Source organism: Nomascus leucogenys, chromosome 20 (assembly GCF_006542625.1).
Source record: "Nomascus leucogenys isolate Asia chromosome 20, Asia_NLE_v1, whole genome shotgun sequence".
Taxonomy (NCBI): domain Eukaryota; kingdom Metazoa; phylum Chordata; class Mammalia; order Primates; family Hylobatidae; genus Nomascus; species Nomascus leucogenys.
Genome location: NC_044400.1, coordinates 45,095,807 through 45,121,767, shown reverse-complemented (window position 1 = coordinate 45,121,767; position 25,961 = coordinate 45,095,807). Strand labels below are relative to the sequence as shown.

General features: G+C 40.1%; 1 long non-coding RNA gene across 1 annotated transcript in view; it reads right to left on the bottom strand.

Moving 5' to 3' along the window:
• Positions 1-1,577: 1,577 nt before the first annotated feature.
• The window catches only part of LOC105738292, a 38,828-nt gene continuing 14,444 nt past the window's right edge, over positions 1,578-25,961 (bottom strand). Inside the window, exons 2-3 of the long non-coding RNA XR_001114077.1 lie at positions 2,843-2,973; positions 1,578-1,852 (exon numbers count right to left, since the gene is read on the bottom strand). This is a non-coding gene — a long non-coding RNA (uncharacterized LOC105738292). The remainder of the gene's footprint in view (positions 1,853-2,842; positions 2,974-25,961) is intronic.

The following is a 25,961-nucleotide window of genomic DNA, read 5'->3' as shown; positions in this document are numbered from 1 at the left end:
GAACCCAGGCAGTTTTCCTGGAGCTTGAGCTCTTAAATAATACTATATACGGAAAAATGTAAACACAGAGAAAATGACTATAATGATTCTCAGATAAGAAAGGAGAGGGAGTATTGTACTTACTCTCCTAAAGATAAAACATAGTAAAATAAGTCTGTGGTCCACACTAGGAAAAAAACCTTTTGCTAACTAATAAATTATGGTCCCCAAATATAGGACCAATATTACCCAGAGGTATGAGGCAGGTGATCAAATACCGAGTGATTTTTCAGGGGTACCAGCAAGGCCTCTTCTCTGATGAACCCTCTATGCCTGACTGGTTTCTCTAGTCCTAAACCATCCAATACGGCAGTCACCAGCCACATATGCTTATTTAATCTGAAATCACTTAAAATCAATTAGAATTAACTCTTCGGTTCCTCATTCATACTAGCCACATTTCAAGTGCTCAGTAGCATATGGCCTAATAACTACTGTATTGGATAATGTAAGTAAAAAACATTTGCATCACTGCAGAAAATTGTATTCAACAGTGCTGCTCTGGGCCTTAATGTCATTAGGGCAATCCTTTAATCTCTCTTCATACTGCACTATTCCTGGGAGGACCATGTTTCCATGGTCTACCTTCCCATTGAGCTTCAGTCCTATTTTTCCAAACTAAAATTATTATTAGAGTGTAGAGAGGTACAAAGCACAAAGTCCCCTACTATCATGGAAAGAATAGGGGCACTGGAGTAAGACCTTATTTCACATCCCAGCTCTTAGTAGTTGTGTGGCCTTGGGCAAGCTACTTTACCTCACTGAACCTCACTTTTCTTATCTGCAAAATGGGCGTGTTAATTTTTTCATTACGGGTTTATTTAAGATTAAATAACATATGTAAAGCTTCTGGTAGGCCTCACATAGGATGATTTCCTTCCTTCCACTCCTATTTCAGTTAATGACATTCCCCAATTACTCAGGTTTCTAAACTAGAAATCTCAGTCATCTTCAATTCTTCCTTCCTCCTCAACCACCCGCATTAAATTAATCATCAAGCCCTTTTGCTCCCAACTCAGGGATGCCTGCCTCTCAAATGTGGGCCCGCGTCTCTGTCCTCACTGTCCACTGTCCTCACTGTCTTTTCATGCATAATATTTCAGAATCCTGCTAACCAACCTTGGTGACACCCACCACTCCCAATCCAAGCCCTTTCTCCACACCGCTGCCAGAGTGATCCTTCTAAAAAAAGATGCTGATGATGTCATTCTCCTCCTTTAAAACCGCTGATGACTTTCAGTTGCTTAAAGATAAAATCTTAACTACTAACCTGAAGGACTCACCTAATCAAGCTCCATCACTCCGTCACTGCTGCTTGTTTGGTTGGTAATAAAAAGAAAATTAAAAATATAACAACCCTTATTCAATTTCAAAAATATATTTGGATTCCTCTACTACCAACCTCTTTTTTCAGCCACCCCATCCCCAGCTCATACCTCTCCCTCTACCTAACCCCCACTACACCCACACCCCAGCAACTTATGCCCGTGAGGCATTCCTGGAAACACGCAGTGGCCTTTCCCGACTCTGCCCTTGCACACAAATCTCAGGCTGGACTAACACTTTTACATGTTCTTTATCTGGCAGAATTTTACTTACTCTCTAAGGTCCAGTTCAGATATCACCTCTTCTATAAAAGCTCCTTCAACTCCTTCAGGGAAAGGTGGACACCAGCTCATCTGTGATGCCATAGATTTGAGATAGATTGTAGATGCTGTATTTGGGCTACCTGGGTTTAAACCCTGGCTGCATCACTCTCTCACTGCTCGTTTTGGGCAGACGACTTAAGCTCTTCACCCCTCAGTTTCCTCATCTGAAAACAATGGTAATCATAGCATGAATATCTTATTGTTGTTACCAAGCATGTGAGATATTGCACATGAAGCTCATAACAATGTATCTGGCCCACAGGCAAGCACTCAATACAGATTATCTTCAAATTGTTCCCACTATTATTAATTATCCATCTTATCCTTTTGTCTCAATGTGAATTATTTTTTTACATTTTAAATAATTTTCAGTTTAAATTTTTTATATTTTACATTTACATTTGATTTTTATATTAAATACAAGTATTTTATTACAGCAGTACTTCATATTTATTAATTAAAATTTAGGAAATTCAGATGACATGCCAAAAAGATTAAATTCTCTATTGTTTGAGACATCTCTTGGTTACAAGCAAAAGGAACTCATTCTTGTTAACTTATCCAGAAAAAATAATTTCTGGGAGAGTTGTCAGGCAGCTCACTGCCTCAACCCAAAGATGGAGAATCAGGTTAAGAAAAGGGTCGGCATCCATGGAGGACTGGCAGCAAATAACAGACAAGACCACGGCACAGTGTGTCACCAATGGCACAACCCCACTGGCCACTTGCTGTGGCCACAGTTCCTGAACCTTTGCAACTTAGCTGAAGTAGGAAGAGCATCTTATCCCCTTTGCCACTCACCCACCCCATGATCTTTACCTATATTTGGTCACTCACAGGCAAACAAATCTTGCACTTACAAGTTTTGGTGCCTTTGCTTATGCTGTTCCCTTTGCCTGAAATAGTCTCGCTCTGTCACCCAGGCTGGAGTGCAGTGGCACGTTCATGACTCACTGGGGCCCCGACCTCCCTGGCTCAGCCTTCCTAGTAGCTGGGACCACAAGTGTGCACCACCACACCCAGATAATTTTTTTATTTTTCGTTGAGATGAGGTCTCACTATGTTGCCTAGGCTGGACTCAAATTCCTGAGCTCAAGCAATCCTCACACCTTGGGCTCCCAAAGTCGTGGGATTACAAGCATGAGCCACCACACCTGGCCTGCTCACTTCTTGATTCCAGAGCTTGCCATATGTTTTTGTAGCACTTCACACATAGTACAGTTAGGTTGCTATGCTGTAAATTCCTATTTTCAGCCACATCACACAGAAGACACTTGATAAATATCTGTTTAATGAATGAAAGGAAGAAAAAATTAAATTAGATTTTAAGGCACTGTACTAAGCACTTCACAAACATTAACTCACTGGGCACAGTGGCTCACACCTGTAATCCCAGCACTTTGGGAGGCTGAGGCCAGTGGATCGCTTGAGTTCACAGAGTTTGAGACCAGTCTGGGCAACATGGTAAAACCGCTTCTCTACTAAAAATACAAAAATTAGCCAGGCGTGGTGGTGCACACCTGTAATCCCAGCTACTAGGGAGGCTGAGGCAGCAGAATTGCTTGAACTCAGAAGGCAGAGGCTGCAGTGAGCCAAGATCACACCACTGCACTCTAGCCTGGATAACAGAGTGTGACTCTGACTCAAAAAACAAACAAACAAACAAACAAAACCATCCAAACGTTAACGCAATTTAGTCTCAATTTATAATAGTTTTTCCTCAGATAGGCTGATTACTCTTTTATAACAGAGGAAACTGAGTCCAAGGGAGTGAAATTACTTTCCAAAGGTCACACAGCTAAGGGACCGAGGCAGAATCTGAAGAAAGCAGTCTTGCCCCAGAGCATAGGCTTTTACCTAAAGAGATGTTAGGACTCTGTGAAAGGTAGTACAGGGCCCTTTTTCTAGAAAATTCTACCACATCTTTGTTTGTTATTTAAAGCGCTGACAGTGTCTTGGTAAGCAGAGAAAGCTAATTAAATGTTTCTGTACATTTTCAATATTGAAAAACATATTTATTAAATTTCATAAACACTTATTCAATCATTCCTGAACAATGGTAATGGAAAGCTCTATACACAAATTCATAGAAACTCAATTAAATGAGCACAAAAGCACACAATAAAATTTATCACACTCTTTGTCTCTGCCCTTCCCCCAGGTTACCAGGAGTTTTGTTAGTGTAGACACTGGCATTTTATTGAACTGATTCCGGCTACAAGGAATTTATGTTCTTATGCTCAGGGCAATCTCCTTCCCTGGTTATATGATATCTCTCACCCCTCCTAGAATCCCTCTTTTGGTTATCATCAAACAGCAGAAACTTGACTCCAGAGCACCAATGTGCAGGGTGCCTCACAATTAATTGTCTGCATGATAAGGGCAAGAATTTAAATCTTGTGAATAGAGGAAAACCATCACCTTCATGTTCACAGGGTACATAAATTACACCATCCAACCTGAAAAAATACTCCATTTTAAATTCATATAAACATAATTAAACAGGAATGGGGAATCTGAAATGAAAAACACTGAGAGAGAAGACATTTAAAAAGAACTTGAAATCATTTGCAAGAGAAAATGCTTTGCTCATCCCAGAGATAGGTAAGATATATATTGCTAATTTGCAAAGATATTGATAGTCTTCTTGATCAAGCAAGGGATTTATAGTCTCCTTTCTCTATTTGTTCCTGCCAGTATCTTCACTTTTAAGTGCCTCATTACAAGGTCTGCAAAATAAGAAAAGAAAGGAAGATGGAGAAAAAAGATCTAAAGATTTCTTTTGCTTGTAAGAGCTTATTATAACAAGCAAACATTTGTCATTAGGTTAAATGAAAGAAAGCTAGCTCCTTACAAATATCTGAGATCATAAAAACTGAACTTGGGGGTGGGGAAGGGACATTAGTATAGGAAGAGGTATGATTAAAAGTAATAGTATAGAATTAGTAGCTAACATGGAAGTTAGATATTAGCAAAAAAAAAAAGATTCTTCGTAGGGTCAATTAGATAAAAGGAAAAACTTCAAAAGGTTATAACAAGTGCTCCATCCCGTGAGACTTTTAGAATTAACCTGGACAAAGAGCTAGAATATATTTCATAGAAAGCAATCTTTTCTGACAAGCTGGTAGATTAGCTCTAATTGATTTTTCTACCTCTAATTTCTTTGACTCTCTGAAATGCTATTTGTAGAAGACAAATGAGCTTTCCTTGAGGTTGAATTTTCTGTCTTTATTTTAATCAAATGAGATATGATTTCTCATGAAAATGGTTTCCAAGCCAATGGCTTTGCAAGTAATAATTTAACTCTTATTTAGACACTAAAAGTTTAAAAATCAAAGTTATAGCATTAGCAAACATGACAAATCACCATATATTTTCTTCCGTCATGCACTGGCAAAATTCTTGGAATAAAGTTTCCAAGAAGTGAAGGAATAGGGTACAGGAAAAGTGGAGCAGGCTAATATTCTACCAGTTTTTACCTTTTTGTTCTAGCTTCATATCCTCTCTAGAAAGTTATCACTAATAGAAAAACAGTTAGTTCTGTTGAAATTATGTTAAAGTTTGTATCAGATAACAGTTCTGAGAACATTAGGTACAATATCACATGCATGTTATTTATGTTATTTATTGTCATAAAAAGAGCAAAATTAAAAATGTACTAGAAAAAGTTTTGCCTGGAGTCTGAATTTTGTAAGAGAACACTTAGGGAAAGAGGAGAAGAAGAGGAAATACAGGTGAGGCAGGGGATAGATCTCTTTCTCCTCATATATCTATCTATATATATATGTAGATATATATATTTAATATCTAAAATCTTAAAATATATATATTTCAAAGCTATTTCTACAAATTTTAATGTGTTATTTTTTTCCAATCACTCAAAATATGACTAGAAAAAATATTCTAAATTTAAAAAATTTTTTTTACTTCAGGTCATAAAAATATTTTTCCCTATTACAGTCTGACAGGTTACAAGTTTTGTGTATTTTACTTTGTTTCATTCTCACATTTAAACTTTAATTTGTTTTCTAATGCACTGTGAAACAGGGATATAACTTTGCAAGCAGAAAGCCAACTGTTCTAATGCAACGTATCAAACAATCTCTCCATTGCCACTTATTTATAATGTCACCTCTATTATATGTCCAATTCTCATTGGTCTGTTCCTATGCTCTGTATTCCCTTTCATAGATTACTTCTTCAATTAGGGTGCTAATACTGCACTATTTTTGTTTCTATACCTTTGTAATATATCTTGATATCTGGTAGTGTGGGTCTCTCTTCTCTGTCCTGGTTTATCAAGACTGACTTAGATCTTCTTTCATAATATCTTTTCCACATAAAATTTATAATTCCAATATCAATTTTGATGAAAAATCTTTAGAATTTTATTGGTATTAATTTTTTTTTTTTTAAACAGAGTCTCACTCTGTCACACAGACTGGAGTGCAGTGGCACAGTCTTGGCTCACTGAAACCTCTGCCTCCCAGGCTCAAGTGATTCTCCTGCCTCAGCCTCCCAAGTAGCTGGGATTACAGGCACGCACCACCACGCCAAGCTAATTTTTGTATTTTTAGTGGAGACGGGATTTCACCATGTTGGCCAGGCTGGTCACAAACTCCTGACCTCAGTGGTCTGCCCACCTCAGCCTCCCAAAGTGCTGGGATTACAGGTGTGAGCCACTGCACCTGGCCAGTATTAAATTTAATATAGATTAATTTGAGGAGAACTGACATTTTTACTCTATTGAATTATCATATATATGTGTGTATATATATACGTGTGGATAGATAAATGTACTATTTTTTTTTTCTTTTTTTTGAGATGGAGTTTCTCACTGTTGCCCAGGCTGGAGCGCAGTGGTGCAATCTCGGCTCACTGCAAGCTCCGCCTCCTGGGTTCACGCCATTCTCCTGCTTCAGCCTCCCAAGTAGTTGGGACTACAGGCACCTGCCACCACGCCCGGCTAATTTTTTGTAGAGATGGGGTTTCACTGTGTTAGCCAAGATGGTCTCGATCTCCTGACCTCATGATCCACCTGCCTAGGCCTCCCAAAGTGCTGGGATTACAGGCATGAGTCACTGTGCCTAGCCAAATGTACTATATTTCTATTTATTCACCTTCTTTATTTTGATAAATATTCTCTACATCTACTAAACTCTAAGCTCATGAAAATCTATGTAACTTCTCAAGTTTGAGAATGGTATTAGTAAAATGGCTTAACCTTTTATGTTGTCCTAAGTCTGCTGCTACTTCTTCAGCTGACGTGAATCTCCTGGATAAAAGACTTTTGCTGTCACCTTATTTTTACTGAATTTGACCATAGAAAATGCCAATGAGTTGATGGAGTCAGTCAAGCAGAATGCTTTTATCAGAGTGGCTGGTGTTTATATAAATCCTCTGTGGTTTGGAGTATTAGCCTCAATCCCAAAGAGGTTTAAGCTCACAGTGCCTCATAAATCTGCTCAGGTTTGCAAGTGAAGTTATAAAGAAAAAAAAATAATAATTATTTTAACCAATGTATTCAGACTACTTCGCTTTAATAATTCCTACAGCAACCACTAAAAAGAGAGAAAAACTGCCAAAAATATAACACATAAAGTGAAATAGAATACTAACAAGTATTTAAATAATCCAAAAGAATATAGGAAAGGAAGAAGAGAAGAACAAAAACATTGGAAACAAATAGACAATAATACAATTATGTACTTAAATCCAACCATATAAATGATTACATTAAATGTAAATGGTCTAAACACTCCAATTAAAAGACAGAGATTCTCAGGTTGACAATAAAAATAAAAGGCCCAATTATATGCTATTTACAAGAAAGTCAGTTTAACTATAATGATACACATAGACTAAAATAAAATAATGGAAAAAGACTCAGAGAATAAGAGTATTCTTTCAAAAGTAAACATGTATGAAATGAAATGCAATGCAAATAATCGATTCATGGGAATTTATTGGTTTTGGAACATATTAAATGCACACAAAATCAATCTCAAAACACAGTATTTCTCTCGTTCTTACCTCCCTTTCTAACTCTTTCTGTCCAAATACATAGAAAGTTGTTTTCCTCTTAGTGCTCTTGGCCTAAAAGCTGTCCATATATATTAAGCATAAATTTACTTGAAATGATACTTTAAGGAAAAACATTTTCCTTTTTGGAGCTTTGCTGTAACATGGAAATAATTGTTGCTTCCAAAGACCCAATTTCCCAATAAGCATACTTTTTTTGTTTGTTTTTGAGACAGAGTCTGACTCTGTCACCCAGGCTGGAGTACAGTGGCACCATCTTGGCTCACTGCAACCTCTGCCTCCTGGGTTCAAGCTATTCTCCTGCCTCGGCCTCCCGAGTAGCTGGGATTACAGGTGCCTGCCACCATGCCCAGCTAATTTTTGTGTTTTTAGTAGAGATGGGGTTTCACCATATTGGCCAGGCTGGCCTCAAACTCCTGACCTCAGGTGATCTGCCCACCTTGGCCTCTCAAAGTGCTGGGATTACAGGCTTGAGCCACTGCACCCGGTCCCCAATGGGCACAGTTATCCCAATAGTTGGAAAGGGAAGGTGTTTCCTTCTTCTCAGAATTGCCAAAGCCCAATTCCTATATGGCAAGCAACAGTGATTTCACCCATTCACCAGGCCAATGGTTGAGATTCTTCTCTTTTGTTATTCCTAAACTGTTTGGTAGCAACATTCATTTAACAAACATATTTGCATACCTAGTAAGTAGTAGGCAATGAGTTGGTTATTGTGCTATTTGGCCTGTTAGTCCAAAAAAAGTTAAACTATCAGAGTATTATAAAAGACACAAGCCATTAATCAGGCTCATCCTGGCTGACCGTTTTGGGTTGAATTGCATCCACCCAAAAAGATATGTTGATGTCCTAAGCTAGTATCTCATAATGAGACCTTATTTCATAACAAGGCCAAACAGATGTAAATTAGTTAAGATGTGATCATACTGGATAGGGTGGGCCCCTAATCCAACATGGCTGGTATTCTTATAAGAAGACAACTACGTGAAGACACAGGGAGAATGCCCCCAGGAAGATGGAGGCAAAGATTAGAGCGATCCATTTATAAGCCAAGGGACACCAAAGATTGCTGGCTGTCAAAAGAAGCTAAGAGAGAGGCATGGAATAGACATGACCTCAGAGCCCTCACTAGGAACCAACCTGCTGACATTCAGTTTTATTTCAAACTTCTAGCATCCAGAACTGCAAGGGAATAGACTTTTGTTTTGTGTGCTTTGTTATGGCAGCCCTAGGAAACTAATACATCTATTCATTCCAAATAAATACCTTTATAAATAGTTTAAAATTATACAGGACTTTTTTTTTTTTTTTTTAGAGACAGTGTTTCACTCTTGTTGCCCAGGCTGGAGTGCAATAATGCAATATCAGCTCACTGCAACCTCTGCCACCTGGGTTCAGGCAATTCTCCTGCCTCAGCCTCCCGAGTAGCTGGGATTACAGGCATCCACCACCATGCCAAGCTAATTTTTGTATTTTTAGTAGAGACAGGGTTACACCATGTTGGCCAGGCTGGTCTCGAACTCCTGAGCTCCGGTGATCCACGCACCTCCGCCTCCCCAAGTGCTGGGATTACAGGCATGAGCCGCCTCACCCAGCCAGGAAAATGTTCATTAACCTAAACTAATATCTATAAACTTTAGAGATGGCCAGAGGTGTCAAAGACAAAATAATGAAGTCCAAATAATTCTTGCAAAATGTTATTTTCTTTTTCTGTGATGACATATTGACCGCACTTTAAAAACTCCCTGGGTCCAAAAAGTGACTTTACCTCCAACTTATTTCAGTATTGATTTTGTGAAAATATGAAGAACGAACAGGAAATCTGATAAACGGATCCTTCAAATGTGATTGCAATAACAAGAGGCACAATACATGTCTCAAGTTTTGGAGTACAATCTCCCATAGGTATTAGCCTCAGACAATCTTCTATATTTCAAATGTAACTAATCCTGTTGCCAGGAGCTTGGGGGAAGGGGGGAATAGGGAGTTACTGTTTTATGGATACAGAATTTCAGTTTTGCAAGGTGAAAAGAGTTCTGGAGATGGATGATGTTGATGGTTGCACAATAGGAATGTACTTAATGCTGCTGAACTGTACACTTAAAAATGATTAAGATAGTCAATTTTAGGCCGGGTGTGGTGGCTCATGCTTGTAATCCCAGCACTTTGGGAGGCCGAGGCGGGCAGATCACGAGGTCAGGAGATTGAGACCATCCTGGCTAACACAGTGAAACCCCGTCTCTACTAAAAATACAAAAAATTAGCTGGGCATGCTTGCGGGCTCCTGTACTCCCAGCTACTCAGGAGGCTAAGGCAGGAGAATGGCGTGAACCTGGGAGGCGGAGCTTGCAGCGAGCCGAGATTGCGCCACTGCACTTCAGCCTGGGTGACAGAACGAGACTCCGCTTCAAAAAAAAAAAAAAAAGAAAAAAGAAAAAAAAAGATAGTCAATTTTGTTACATGTATTTTACCACAATGTTAAAAAATAAAAAAAGTAAAAAGTAAGCCAAGCTGGAAAAAAATGTATATATAATTAATGCTCCATCACTGCATTTGAGAACATAGGTATATAGTTCATACAATAATCTATGTTTACAAAGTAATTCTCATTTTTTTAAATTGAGGTTGGAGATGACCCACCATATTAGGGCACCTCAAGGCATAGGGCCAGAGCAGGCCAGAGCAAAAGAGAAAATGCAACTCAAGAGTCCAGGAGTATTCCCTAATCCAATATGCTGGTATTCTTTTTTTTTTTTTTTGAGACGGAATCTCGCTCTGTCGCCCAGGCTGGAATGCAATGGCGTGATCTCGGCTCACCGCAACCTCCGCCTCCCAAGTTCAAGCTATTCTCCTGTCTCAGCCCCCTGAGTAGCTGGGATTACAGGCACGCACCACCATGCCCACTAATGTTTCTGTATTTTTAGTAGAGACAGGGTTTCACCACGTTGGTCAGGCCGGCCTCGAACTCCTGACCTCGTGATCTGCCCACCTTGGCCTCCCAAAGTGCTGGAATTACAGGCGTGAGCCACCGGGCCAGGCCATGGCTGGTATTCTTATAAGAAGAATATAAGAGGCTGGTGATGACGAGGATTAGAGTGATATCATCAGAACTGGGTCTTTCTCCAGCTCCGTGTCCAGCCTCTCTGTTCCATCTGAGCTGAATCACCCTCTCGCAGGGCCCGTTCCCACACTGGTTCCACGTCCTCAGAGTGGTTAAATTCGTGCTTGAGACGAGAGACCTGCCTTCCGTGATTCTTCCTGACTAAACAGATCCTAAGAACTGGGAGTCAGTCTCTCTTTCTAAAACTGAGTTCTTTATACCATGGGAACATACAACACATTCTAGGAGTTATTGGAAATCACAGGATAAACCTACATCCTCCTGGAGTGACAAATGTGTTTGGAAATTTGGAGAAAATACTTGATATTAGAACATATATAGAGACCAGGCACGGTGGCTCACGCCTGTAATCCCAGCACTTTAGGAGGCTGGGGCAGGCGGATCACCTGCGGTCAGGAGTTCAATACCCTGGCCAACAGGGTGAAACCCCATCTTTACTAAACATACAAAAATTAACTGGGCATGGTGGCGGGCGCCTGTAATCCCAGCTACTCAGGAGGCTGAGGCAGGAGAATAGCTTGAACCCGGGAGGCAAAGGTTTCAGTGAGCCAAGATCGCACCACTGTACTCCAGCCTGGGTAATAGAGCGAGACTCCCGTCTCAAAAACAAAAATACACACACACACACATACACACACATATATAATGAAGTAGACTAAAAAGTGGGCAAAAGTTTTTTAGATGAAACACAAGATGTCAAAAGGCACATTTCTCTGGAGGCAGGCAACTGGGGACCTCCAGAGCTCAGTTCTTCTGCTGTAAGGGGTAAGTTAGAGGGAAAGCATGATGGGAAAGCTGGATGAGCAGAGTTTGTGATGGCTGCTTTGAACCACAGAGGAAGACAGCCTCCATCCCGCAGGCCAAGCAAGAAAAGCAGAAAACCTGGAGCAAGCCCGGGCCTTCATGGTTCCAAGAAACGAACCTATAACAGGCTTTTAGTACTTTCCTGTATAGTAACTAACATGCTTGAGGGCTTCCTATTTGCTAAATGTTGTGCATATATGAATTCACTTAATCCCAGAGGTATTCTGTGAGGTGGGTACTATGAGTATTCATATTTTCCATATGGGAAAAATGAAATTCAGAGAGGTACAATAACTTTCCCAAGGCAACTGGAAAAATATGTGAGTATCTTCATCTCTTTCCACATTTTGTGTCTTCTCCACTTTGTGCTAATAGAATGTAGGACATACAAAAATAGAGAGATCCAGGAACTTGTTATCTCTAAAATAAAATGCCACTGAAGTCAAAAACAGCTAAAATCAATGCCTGAATTAGAACATTTCATTTCCTACCTCTTATCCTAATGTTCATTTTTATATTTTTGTTCTCTTGATTTCATGTTTTTCAACTAGATGTTTTAATAGTGAACTTTGACTTCTTTCTTTACTACATCTATCTGTCTGCCTGCCTGCCTGTCTTTCTGTCTGTCCGTCCATCTGTCCATCCGTCCATCCGTCCATCCATCCATCCAACTATCTATCTCAAAAGACACATTTTTTCTGAGGCAGGCAATTGAAGGCCTCTGGAGTTCAAGGCTCTTCTGCTGTAAGGAGTAGTTTAGTGGGAAAGTTTGATGGAAGAGCTTGGTGAGCAGAGTCGGTGATGGCTGCTTTGAACGTATATATTTCTCTCTTATAACCTATATAAATGTTGCCCTGTGTATAACCTCTTTGGCCCGATATGCTACATAAAAATAAAGAAACATATGAACAAATAAATAAAAGATAAGTTTGACAATATTAGAGTTCTGAACAAGCAGGTTTCACGAGTACAGAGGTCATAAAAAATCTCTTTATAAGGATTGTATTTTTTATGTCTTTATTAATTTTCTAGGTTCCATGTATACAGTTCATTTTCCTCTAAAAAAAAGTCAGTGTTGTTTCAGTGTCTCATAAATACAAGCTCAAATCTATAACTTGGAAATTTTCAGGAGAAAAGATTAAGGCTGGCTACGCCTCATCAATAGCATTATTTTTTAAAATGTTTAGTACTTTGTTCTTACTCTGCTGTGCTGTTGGGCATACATCTGGGAATAGGAGGCTTATAGAGCCAGACTCTAAAGATGATTTCTATTCCTTTCTGACTTAAATGTTTTTTCTTTCTATTTCTTTCCCCCACCTTTCTTTCTTTCTTTTTTGAAACAGAGTCTCACTCTGTCACCCAGGCTGGAGTGCATTGGCATGATCACAGCTCACTGCAGCCTTGAACTCCTAGGCTCCAGTGATCCTCCTGCCTCCAGCGTAGCTAGGACTACAGGCATGCCCCACCATGCCAGGCTAATTTTGTTTTATTTTATTTTTGTAGAAACAGGTTCTCACTATGTTACCCAGACTGGTCTCAAACCCCTGGCCTCGAGCGATTCTTCCACCTCAGCCTCCCAAATTGCTGGGATTACAGACAGGAGCCACCGCACCCAGCGCTGACTTGTACTCTCGTAAATCTGTCTTATGTTTCAACTAATGTTCATACTGACATATTTCCCCACAGTAGTCTAGTTTGCTTTTGTGGCATGGGAGCTAATGCCATTTCATCTCCTTAAAAACTCTGCCCCAATAGATATACAGCATTATTTTTCATATGTTAGTTATCCACAATATTCAGGAACTTTGTTGACACATGTGGTTTCTGACACTTGACATGCATAGAGAACAGTAGCTGCACAAAATTAAAATCATTTTTTAAAGAAGATGATTGAAAACAGTGGGAAAGTCTTTCCCCTGCCTTTCTGATAAGCATTCCATAATTTCAATACTTTTTAAGGCTCTCATTTTATTGCTTATAAATTATTTTATATCTTTCTTTTTTATTTTTTGATAATTTTTATTTATTTTTATTTATTTATTTACTTTTTTGAGACAGAGTCTCGCTCTGTTGCCCAGGCTGGAGTGCAGTGACGCAATCTTAGCTCACTGCAAGCTCCGCCTCCCGGGTTCACGCCATTCTCCTGCTTCAGCCTCCCAAGTAGCTGGGACTACAGGCACCTGCCACCACGCCCGGCTAATTTTTTGTATTTTTAGTAGAGACACGGTTTCACTGTGTTAGCCAGGATGGTCTCGATCTCCTGACCTCGTGATCCGCTCGCCTCGGCCTCCCAAAGTGTTGGGATTACAGGCGTGAGCCACCGCGCCCGGCCCTTTCTATTTTTTTAAACTTGTTTTTTAGTATGTAAACAACTCCCAACCCACTAATCAAACTTTGCAGATACTAAACTAGTGTTTAGGATAAAACTTACATGATCTCTTAAATATAAGCCTAATAAATACATTTATTAGAAATCAAGCTGTAACGATGTGGCAGTTTTAGAAAATCACAAACCAAATTCTTTTGCTGCAATTTCATGCATTACCTTGACAATCTAGGCCACCTAAAATATAAAGCGGTGGTAACAAAGGTGATGATAATTCACTGCAAACAAATATTTTAAAAGAGAAGACTGAAGTGGAAAAAAGCCCAAACAGCCAATGGTTTCCTTTAACCTCATTTCAAGTATATTTCTAAAGAGGACAATAATTGAAGGGAAATCAAAGGCAATTTCTAAAAAAGCAGATTTCTCTATTCTGACAAGTTGAAAGAAATTGTTGAAGGAAACTTTTGCCAAAACATACCACATTGGATCTTCTGCCTGAAGTCATTGTTAAAGTTGAGTTAATGGTTGAGACTTCTGAAAATGCAGTATTAGTGAAATGTAAAATGAGTCATATGCTCTTTCCAATAGCCACATAAATAACCAAGAGGCATGTGGCATAGTGGGTTCTGTCCTACTTTGGCTACTTGCTGGCATTATAACCTTTGACAATTCATTTAACCACTCAGGGCTTCACTTTCAACACACTGAAGTGACAGGTGGAACTGGGTTGGAATTCCAGGTCCATCTCTTATTACTATATCATTTTAGGAAACTTATGTAACTTCTATGAATCTATTTCTTCAACCATAAGATGTGAAGAAGACATCAAAAATTATTTGGGGGCAGGCGCAGTGGCTCATGCCTGTAATCCCAGCACTTTGGGAGGCGGAGGTGGCAGGCTTACCTAAGCCCAGGAGTTACGACCAGCCTGGTCAACATAGCAAGACCCCCATCTCTTAAAAAAAAAGTATTTGGAAGAAATAAGGCCAAAAAATAATACATAATGTATTATTCAATTTACATAAAACTCCAGAAAATGCAAACTAATCTACAGTGACGGTAAGCAGATCAATGGTTATTTGGGGACCTGGGAAGCAGAGAGGGGTGGGTAGAAAGAATCACAAAGGGGCAAGGAAACTTGAGGTGGTGGATATGTCTATGATCCTGATTTGGTGATAGTTTCACAGGTATATACATGTCAAAACTTACCAAGTCACACATTAAACATTTAAAACACTTACTGCATGTCAATCACACCTTTTTAAAAAAGGGTCAGAGAATTCAATGAGATAGTATGTGAAAAACAATTAGTGCAGTGCATGGCACAAGTAGGCCTCCAGAAATGAGTCCCCACCCCCACAACCCCAGCTTCATTTATGTCACAGGGCTATTTAAAATGGTATTCTACTTCATAAACATCTGTGAACTCTGAAATCTCCTTTGCGTTTTGTAGCTTGATAAATATTTTCAAAGAAAAATATGGGATAATATGAAAATACCTCTGCAGCTTATTTAGGATATTATTTCTGTGGGTTTTTTTCAAATCTTTATTAGAGGCATATTTTGCATTGTTGGAATCACACTTTACATAGGACTTGCCTGCTACTTCTCAACTGCATGGTTTACATAAGATGTCTGCAAACTGTTTTTTCCTTTTTTTATTATGATGATGATTATTATTATTTGAGACAGGGTCTCATTCTGTCATCCAGGCTGGAATGCAGTGGCCCGAACACAGCTCACCACAGCCTTGACCACACGGGCTCAAACAATCCTCCCACTTCAGCCTCCCAAGTAGTTGGGACTACAGGCGTGCACCACCATGCCTGGCTAATTTTTGTATTTTTTTGTAGATATGGGTTTTTGCCATGTTGCCCAGGCTGGTCTCAAACTCCTGGGCTCAAGTGATCCACCCACCTCGGCCTCCCAAAGTGCTAGGATTACAGATGTGAGCCATCATGCCTATCATGCCTGGCCCACGAACTATTTTTAAGGACTGTCTCATGATTTTCTTAGGGCTAAGAATTCCTGATATATTTGAAGGGAGAATTGCCAGGATTTACTGACAGATTGAATTTGGGATGTGAGAGAAAGAGGACTCAGGGATGACACCACAGTTTTTGGCCTGAGCAATTAGAAGTTTGATGAAGCTGACATTTTCTGAGAAAGGAAGAATTTGTAAAGGGCAGCTTTGGTGGGGAACTTCCATTTTGAGGAGAAGTTAGGTATTAAACATCGCTGGAGTAGGCAGTGGACCTGAGATCCAAGGGGAGGTCCAGCTGGAGATATAAATGTGGGAGTCTCCAGCATAAAGATGATATTTAAAGCCATGAGTTGGATGTGGTCTTCAAGGGCATGAGTATAAATAGACAGCAGAAGAGGCTCAACAACTGAGTCATGGAGGCCCCCTAATGGCTAGATCCTGGAGTTGAGGAGGAAGCAGTAAAGGTGACAGAAAAGGAGTGCGATCAAGGAGGAAGGAGCGTAGGCTGTTTGGGAAGCCAAGTGAAGAAAGTGTTTATAGGAGAGAATGATGCTTATCATTCAAGTAAGAGGAGAATGAAAAACAGGCTCTTAAAACAAAGGGTAGTTATATCAAGGGCACTATGAGTAGGGTGGATTCAAAAGGTTATAATAAATGGAAATTTCTCCTAGGAAGATACACAAGTGGCCAATGAGCCCAAGAAAAGATTCTCACCATCATTATCCATCAGAGAAATATACATCAAAATCACAATGAGGTATCACTTCACACCCATAAGGATGGCTGAAATCCGAAGAAAAATAACGTGTTGGTGAGAATGTGGAGAAATGGGAACCCTCATACACTGCTAGTGAAATGCAAAATGGTGTAGCACTTTGGAAAACAGTTTGGCAGTTCCTCAGAAAGTTAAACATAGAGTTACCATATGATCCAGCAATTCATCTACTAGAAATACATCCAAAAGAAATGAAAACATATGTCCACACAAAAACTTGTACATGAATGTTCATAGCAACATTATTCATAACAGCCAAAAACTGGGAAAAAAACAAATGTCCAGTGTTCAGCAAAAAATTAAGAGACATAAAGAGAAACAAGAACGTATAGCTCACACATGATGGGGGAAAGTAATCAGTAGAAACTGTCCCAGAATTCCAGATGTTAGATTTAGTAGACAAAGGCTTTAAGTCAGCTATCTTAAATATGGTCCAAGAACAAAAGGAGTTGATTTCTAAAGAACTAAAAAAAGTATTAGAGCAAAGTCTCACTAAATAGAGGTTATTAATGAAGAGATAGATATTATAAAAATAAAAATAGGCCGGGCGCGGTGGCTCAAGCCTGTAATCCCAGCACTTTGGGAGGCCGAGGCGGGCGGATCACGAGGTCAGGAGATCGAGACCATCCTGGCTAACACGGTGAAACCCCGTCTCTACTAAAAATACAAAAAATTAGCCGGGCATGGTGGCAGGCGCCTGTAGTCCCAGCTACTCAGGAGGCTGAGGCAGGAGAACGGCGTGAACCCGGGAGGCAGAGCTTGCAGTGAGCTGAGATTGCGCCACTGCACTCCAGCTTGGGGGACAGAGAAAGACTCCGTCTCAAAAAAATAAATAAATAAATAAATAAAATAAAAATAGTGTCAACAAATCCACTCAAAAGTGTTTTCTTTCGAGAAAAAGGAAAGAGACTTTATTCTAGCAAATGGTTTGCAAACCAGAGATACACAGGCTTTGATATAAAATGAAGGTGTGTTCAGACAGAACAAAGAAAGTGCTTGTGTTTTATAGTGTTCTTGCTCGGGCTACCATTCTGGTCTACTTATGCAAATAATGGATGCAAACTTGCTTAGTTCTGCTTGGTTGATGCTTGCTGAGTTCTGATTGGTTGATGCTTGCTGAGTTCTGATTGGTAGCTGCAGTTTACAGTCTTTGGTTGGTTCAAGCAGCATAAACAGGAACAGCAGCTACGTAAGTCTCAAAGTTAAACAAGTGTGGGGGCTTTCCAGGAACTCAGAGTATGTGTTGTCAACTGAAGAATCACAAGGTTCAAAAATTTGGAGAGGAGAGCTTTATTTCTTATAAAGGGTTGCGGCCAGGTGCAGTGGCTCATGCCTGTAATCCCAGCACTTTGGGAGGCTGAGGCGGGCGGATCACCTGAGGTCAAGAGTTCAAGACCAGCCTGGTCAACATGGTGAAACCTCGTCTCTACTAAAAATACAAAAAAAATTTAGCTGGACGTGGTGGTGTGAGCCTGTAGTCCCAGCTACTCGGGGAGGCTGAGGCAGGAGAATCAACTGAACCCAGGAGGCGGAGGTTGCAGTGAGCCAAGATCACGCCACTACACTCCAGCCTGGGCAACAGAGGGTGAGTCCATCTCAAAAATAAATAAATAAAATAAAAAAATAAAGGGTTGCAGCCTGCAGACTGGCCATCTGCAGGTTGGGCAGCGTAGCCTCGGGCAGAAATTGGAAGCAGGCACTTTGAGGGAGGGAAGAATGAGACTGGAATTTATGCCAAATGGTTTGTCTAAGTGTATATATTTAATAGGTTATAGGAGGAGTTATGAATATTTATGATGGGGTGAATGTGTGCATGCATAGTAAGCAAACATGCATGTTATTACACATGTCCCATGTTCACTTTAGGGTGGAGACTTAACATTTAAATGCATTAAAATTAGGCTGTATAGATCCAAGGTGAAACAGAGGACACAAAGGCATCTTGTGCACAGCCTCTGTGAACTGACCAGAATCAGGCCATTGTCAATGGTCTCTTATTAGGAAGGAATGCTGGTCAGCTGTTGTGTTGAAACTCCAAAAAGGGAGGGGAACCCAGCAGTGTCAGGTGGTTAGTTGATGTCAGTGGTTGTGCGAGTCTTTCAAAAGGGGCGGTTTCTGTTTAACCCTTAGGAAAGAAAGTCTAATGGTGGTTAGTGAGGGTGGGGGTTTAACAAGGTGTGTCTGACCTCTCTTCTTGTCATGTCTGGGAATTCAGTTATTAACCCTTCTAGGATCCCCATGGCCAAGAGGGAGTCCATTCAGTTGGTTGGGGGACTTAGGATTTTCTTTTTATTTCTCAGTGTGTGACTTCTAGTCAGCCAATGGCCACTTGGCTATATTTTGAATTTAGGCCCAGTTAACCACTCAGGGTCCATCTTGACAGGTTAGCCCCTTGAGGGCTCACAAAAGAAACTTCTGGAGCTGAAAAGTACAATAACTGAAATGTGACTACCTTGGAAGTCAGGTTCTACCCACCTTCAGGGTTTATTATTGTTGTTGCTTATGCTCATGCTTGTGTTCCAGGCATGAGCCACCACGCCAGGCCTGGACAAGGATTTTCTTAATTGCCTGAAATCAATAAATCTCCCAATCTTTGGCAAGGGGCTCTGAGTGTATTTTGGGGTACATCATCAGCACTCAGCCAGGCCATGTACAACTCTTTCTGGGCCTTCATTTCCTGATTGTGCAGAGCCTCAGGGTCAGCTGCAGGTGAGAGCTTAGGGCCTTCTCATGTTTTCCTGAGCATGTATGCAGCCTGAGCATATGCACGTAGCCTTCTAGATTCGCAGGAATATTTCAGACCTTTCCAAAGCTCCTGTAGACATTTCACTGTTCAGCTTTTCTTTGTAAGCTCCTATGGGAGAGGCTTTCAGCAATAGGCCATCTCTCTGTCAGTGCAAATAAAGAAGAGCCTCTCAAGTGAGTCTTCAACTGTTTTTGGTTCCTTTTATAAAGGGGTGAATTTTTGGAGATCCTTCTTCTGCCATTTTCATAATGTCACCCAGCATTTCCTCTTTTATCTTCTGGAGAATCATGTATGTAAGAATAGGATGATCATTTCTTTGAATGTTTGGTAAGATTGTCATAAAAACATCTAAATTTCAGTATCTTTTCATGAAAGATATTTGATTGCTGCTTTATTTTCTTTCACAGTGAATGCTATTTTTTTCTAAGTATTTGAGATTTTTCTCTAGGTTCAAATTCATTGGCAAAAAATTGTTCATAGTATTTCTTATTGTCTTTTAAATCTATAAAGTGTATGTGATTACATTCCCATTTTATGTCCTTGATATTGTCTATTTGTGTACAATTTATTTTGCCATAAATTCTGCCAGATGATTGTCTATTTGATTAATCATTTTTAAAAAACTAACTTTTGTTTATTGATTATCTCTATTTTACTCTCATCTATTTCTGCTCATAATTATCTACTCTTTTCTATTTGCCTTGAATTTATGTTGTTGTTCTTTCTATAACTTCTTAAGTTGGATGCTTGGCTGAGTAATTTTCTACACTTCTTCTTGTGTGCGTGTGTTTTGTAACAGGGTTCTACTCTGTGGCCCAGGCTGGAGGGCAGTGTAGCGATCATAGCTTATTGCAACCTCAAACTTCTGGGCTCAAGCCATCCTCCTGCCTCAGCCCTCCTAATAGCTAGGGCTACAGGCATGCGCTGCCACACCCAGCTAATTTTTATTTTCATTTTTATAGAGATGAGGGCTCACTCCATTGCCCAGGCTGGTCTTGAACTTTTGGCCTCAATTGCTGCTCCTACCTCCACTTCCCAAAGTGATGGGATTACAGCCATGAGCCACTAAGCCTGACTGCACTTCTTCTTTTTAATGGTATGAATTTCCCATAAATATGATAGCACTGCATCTCATACATACTGATATTGAAAGTTTTGTTAATGTTTAGTTCTCAAGATTTTCCAATTTTAATTATGACTTCTACTTTGACCAATGATTTACTAAGAAGTGTGAATTTTAATTTCCAAAGTTAATTTTATAAGTCTCATTTATCGTTTTAATACTGGTATTAAATTAGTTGTGTTGCAATTAGAAAACATGGTCTGCATAAACTGAGTCTTTAAAATTTGCTGAGTCATTCTTCATAACTAAGTACTTAATGTTTGTAAATTCTCTATGTATGCTTGAGAAGAATACACATTTTAAAATTGTTGGATGCAGAGTTTTACATATGCCCATTAGATTACAATTGTTAATTATAGGGTTCAATTTTTAAAATTTTTAAGATTTTCTACACGTCGGTCTTCTATATGTTAGTTAAGCTGGGAAAGAGCTGAGCTGCCAAGTATCAGAGTAACCAATTAAAGCAGCAAACCAAAAATGAAAGTTTAGTAAATTTCTGCAATAGTACAAGCAAGCAAGAGGCTAAACTGAAGAAAGCACCAACTCCTCCATTCTGTCTTCCCCATAGAACTGCACACCAGTAGAGGGTGAGGTGGGTCAATACAGCTGTAGGGATTATCTCACAGTTGAGGGAGCCCTCAACAAAAGACTCCAGTAGATTTATGAACCCTGGGGTCAAAGTGAGGGCAAGGGGGAAGGGCTAGAAGTGGAAAACTATGGAGTCAGAGTGGGTACAAGTGTCTTTAAGGTTTCCCCTTCTGTCCCCCTAAGGAGGCCTAAGCCAAGGTGCCTGCAGACCTCTGCCCAAGGCCTCAGATAAGGAGACCTAGAAAAGAAGGTGCCAGGGCACCAAATGCAACCATGTAAAAAAAAAGCATGATTGGCCAGGGGGTCTAAGACCTTGACAGCAACTCCCCTCAGAGACTGCAATGCCCTGGCTATGCCCCAAGCCTGGTGTGGGGCGGGTAGCTTTCTCCTGTGGTCCTATCAGTTTTCGCTTCATAAATTTGAGGGTACTTTATTAGAAGCATACAACTGTAGAATTGTTATATCTTCCTGGTGAATTTAAAATGTAACCATAATGAGGCCCTTTATCTCTAAGAATGCTTTTTGCTTAAAAATCTATTATGCTTTTAATATAACTATACTAGGTTTCTTTGGTTGATCTTTTTCTTGGAAAGCTTTCCTCTGCTTTTTACTCTCAATCTCGCCATATTGTTATGCTTGAGTCATGTCTCTTTAAAATAGCACATATCACCAGCCTCGGCAACATAGCAAGACCCTATCCCTACAAGAATTAATTAGCTGGGTGGGGTATTGCATGAATATAGTCCCACCTATTGAGGAGGCTGAGGCCTCCTTCACTTGAGAGCCCAGTAGGTTGGGGCTGCAGTGAGCCATGATCACACAACGGCACTCGAGCCTGGGTGACAGAGCAAGATTCTGTCTAAAAAAATAATGGCACGTATCTAGATTTTAAAAATATAATTTGATTTTAAAATCTAAGTTTAGTCCATTTACATTTAGTATATATTATTTGGGCTTTTGCCCAAATAATATATCTTACCTTTTTATTCCATTGATCTTGGATTTTCTATGCTGCTTTTCTCTTATCTTGTCTTTTGTGGTGTTTGCATTTTTTCCCTTATTCTATTTATCTCTAATAGTTTGAATTTATATACTTTTACTTTTCTTGATTAATTTCCATTGAAATGTTACCATGACTATTTTACTTAACTAAGTCTAAAGGTAAATGATTTCTTAACCTTTGCCAGAACAATAAAAGGAACCTTTGAATATTTTATTCTCATTACACTTCCTTCCAACATACTATGCAGAACAGTATTCTAGCATTATTCTTGTATTAATCCAATGAGTTACATATTATTATTATTATTATTAATCTTTTTTTTGAGACAGAGTCTTGCTCTGTTGCCCAGGCTGGAGTGCAGTGGTGCGATCTCGGCTCACTGCAAGCTCCGCCTCCTGGGTTCATGCCATTCTCCTGCCTCAGCCTCCCAAGTAGCTGGGACTACAGGCACCTGCCACCATGCCTGGCTAATTTTTTGTATTTTTAGTAGAGACAGGGTTTCACTGTGTTAGCCAGGATGGTCTCGATCTCTTGACCTCGTGATCCACCACCTTGGCCTCCCAAAGTACTGGGATTACAAGCATGAGCCACTGCGCCTGGCCAGAATTAGTTATTATTATTATACATAAATAATATTTATTTGCATTTGCGTGTGTGCTTCCACTGAATATTGGTTTCTGTTTGTTCTAGAGATGGGGTCTCACTATGTTACCCAGGCTGGAGTGCAGTGACTATTCACAGGCATGATCTGGCGCACTGCAGCCTCAAACTCCTGGCCTCAAGTGATCCTCCCAGCTCAGCCTCCTAAGTAGCCAGGACTATAGATACATGCCATCATGCCCCACCTGAATTTGTTTTAATCCTTTATTTTTTTCTCAGTCCATCTACTAGATCAAACATCCTTCAGATGTTTCTTTTGTTTGGGTCTCTTGATAGCAAATGCAGTTCCTAGTTATACATAAATTTTCACTCTGGTTTTGAAAGACAGTTTTGCGGATAGGAAATTCAAGGATGACAGTTATTTTCTCTCAACATTTTGGAGATACTAGTCTACCATCTTCTGGCCTCCCTGGTTGCTGTGGAGGAGACCAATGTCATTTTCATTTATGTTTTCTTTATCAACGATTTTTCAGTCTTCTCTTTGTTCTTGGTATTCTGCAGTTTCACTGCTTATATTTAAACATTAATTTCTTTTATTTTTCACTTTTGAGATACAACATCGTTTTCAAACTTGTCCTTTTTGAGATACAATGTGGATTTCTTTTCATTTTTCCTTCTTGAAAAACAATGTGCTTGGCATTCTCCTTGAGTGATTGGATTACCCTTTCCATGTAAGTGTGAGGCTCAATTCTGGCCGGTTAGACACGGGCAGTTTTCAAGCAGTAGGGGCAGCTGGTGAAAATTCAGTAGCTAATAAAAAGAAACAAGCTGGGCCAGGAGTGATGGCTCACGCCTGTAATCCCAGCACTTTGGAAGGCTCATGCGGTCAGATTACATAAGGCCAGAAATTCAAGACCAGCCTGGCCAACATGGTGAAACCCTGTTTCTACTGAAAATACAAAAATTAGTTGGGCATGGTGGTACACGTGTGTAATCCCAGCTACTCAGGAGACTGAGGTACAAGAAGTGCTTGAACCTGGGAGGCGGATGTTGCAGTAAGCCGAAATCACGCCACTGCACTCTAGCCTGGACGACAAAGCAAGATTCTGTCTCGGGGAAAAAAAAACTAGCTGGATATCTGCTTCTGGCATTATGGCTGACCTAGTAGAAGTTTTCTACACAAATGGTCAAGTACTAGAAGGAATATATGGAGACATTAAACTGTAAATTTCTTATGGTGGTAGATTTATGGAAGAGTAGTATTTTTTTGAGATGGAGTCTCACTCTGTCACCAGGCTGGAGTGCAGTGGTGCAATGTCAGCTCACTGCAACCTCTGTCTCCAGGGCTCCAGCAATTCTCCCACCTCAGCCTCCCGAGTAGCTGGGACTAAAGGCGTGTACCACCATGCCCAGCTAATTTTGTTTTTGTATTTTTAGTAGAGACGGGGTTTCACCATGTTAGCCAGGATGGTCTCGATCTCCTGACCTCATGATCCGCCTGCCTCGGCCTCCCAAAGTGCTGGGATTACAGGCATGAGCCACCGTGCCTGGCCATGCCTGGCTAATATATATATTTTTTAGTAGAGACGGGGTTTTGCCATGTTGGCCAGGCTGATCTTGAACTCCTGACCTCAGATGATCCACCCACCTCGGCCTCCCAAAGCACTGGGATTATAGGCTTGAGCCACTGTGCCCAGCGTTTTTTTTTTTTTTTTTTTGAGATGGGGTTCTCACTTTGTGGCCCAGGCTGGTCGTGAACTCCGGGGCTCATGCAAGCCTTCCACCTCAGCCACCCAAGTAGCTGGAATTACAGGCATGAGCCACTGTATTCAGCCAAAGCCCTCTTATTTCTAGTTTTACAACTGTACAAGAATAGTAACTGAGGGACAATAGAGGAAGATCTATATTTCACTTGTACTGAGTGTACCTCTCATTATCTACTACTAGTTTTGTCATCTCTCCTATGTCCTCATCCCTTTCTCTGTGCCTTAGGAATACGAGACATTTTTTCTTTCATTGTAAACAGTGCAAACTGCTAGCTGTCCTGAACACAAATTGGTTGGGAAGAGCTTGATTAAAAAAATAACAACATACAGTGCTTCCTTATTTATTAGATGCACTTTTTTTTATGTTTAAATGCTTTTGAAAAGAGAAACATATTAAATGCACTGGGTCTTCCTGCTTGCCTCTTGATCCCCCCCAAAAAGCAACTTTTAAATGGATGATTTATCTTAAAATTGAAGACATTTTAAAAAATGTAGAAAACATGGTCTATGTCTTATGTCTGTCATTTGCCAGTCCCACTCCCAACCCAGGTAAGCCTAGCATGGTATGTGCCATGTAGTAGGTGCTCAAAATATATTTGTGAATGACTATATGAGTATATGCAGTGAGATGAAATTTAATCAGAACATGCACTGCCTTCTTTCGCGTTTATCTTTTCCTTCTTCCATATATTCTTGTGACTACCCAGTTAATGAACTGCTTATAGGAAACAGGAGGAAAACTGACTTTACCATGGGAACTAAGTGCAGTAATTTCTTGGCATTATGTATCATTTTTATTGTGCTATTTTTAACTTTAAAATGTCTGGATGTCAGACCTTGCTTCTGGGGAAACATTATTGACAAAGGAATTGCCAAGGAAGTTTTAAAATGTTGAGGAAGTACTTGTCAATAATTAATGTCATGCTAATTATAAATTCAAACTAGATTCTTGAACCTCAAGGTGAGCCATGCTTATGAGACAGTTGGGTGACCTGCTGTGGCCCTGGACATTACAGAAATCATTTAAGTTCTTTCTTCTCTGCAGGGAAGCTTAACTTGTATTTCTAGTGGTAGTGACTAAGGCTGTAGGGCTGGGCCTTAGATGGAAGGCAAGCAGAACTGAAGCTGCACAGGCTTTGAAATCCAATGAAGCTGGGTTCAGATCCTGACTTGAACACTTAGTAGCTGTGTGACTTAGCAAGTTAAATGGTCTCTTTGAGGCCTCAGTTTTCCTATCTGTAAAACTAAGGTAGAAATACAGATATCAGAGGTTGGTATGAGAATTCAGTGGGGATAACTTGTTCAATGCCCTTTGTGTAACCCAAAAAAGCAAGTACTCTTTCCTTCCTTATCTCTTCCTTGAGTCGCTTAAGATGTCAGACAGGGCCGGGCGTG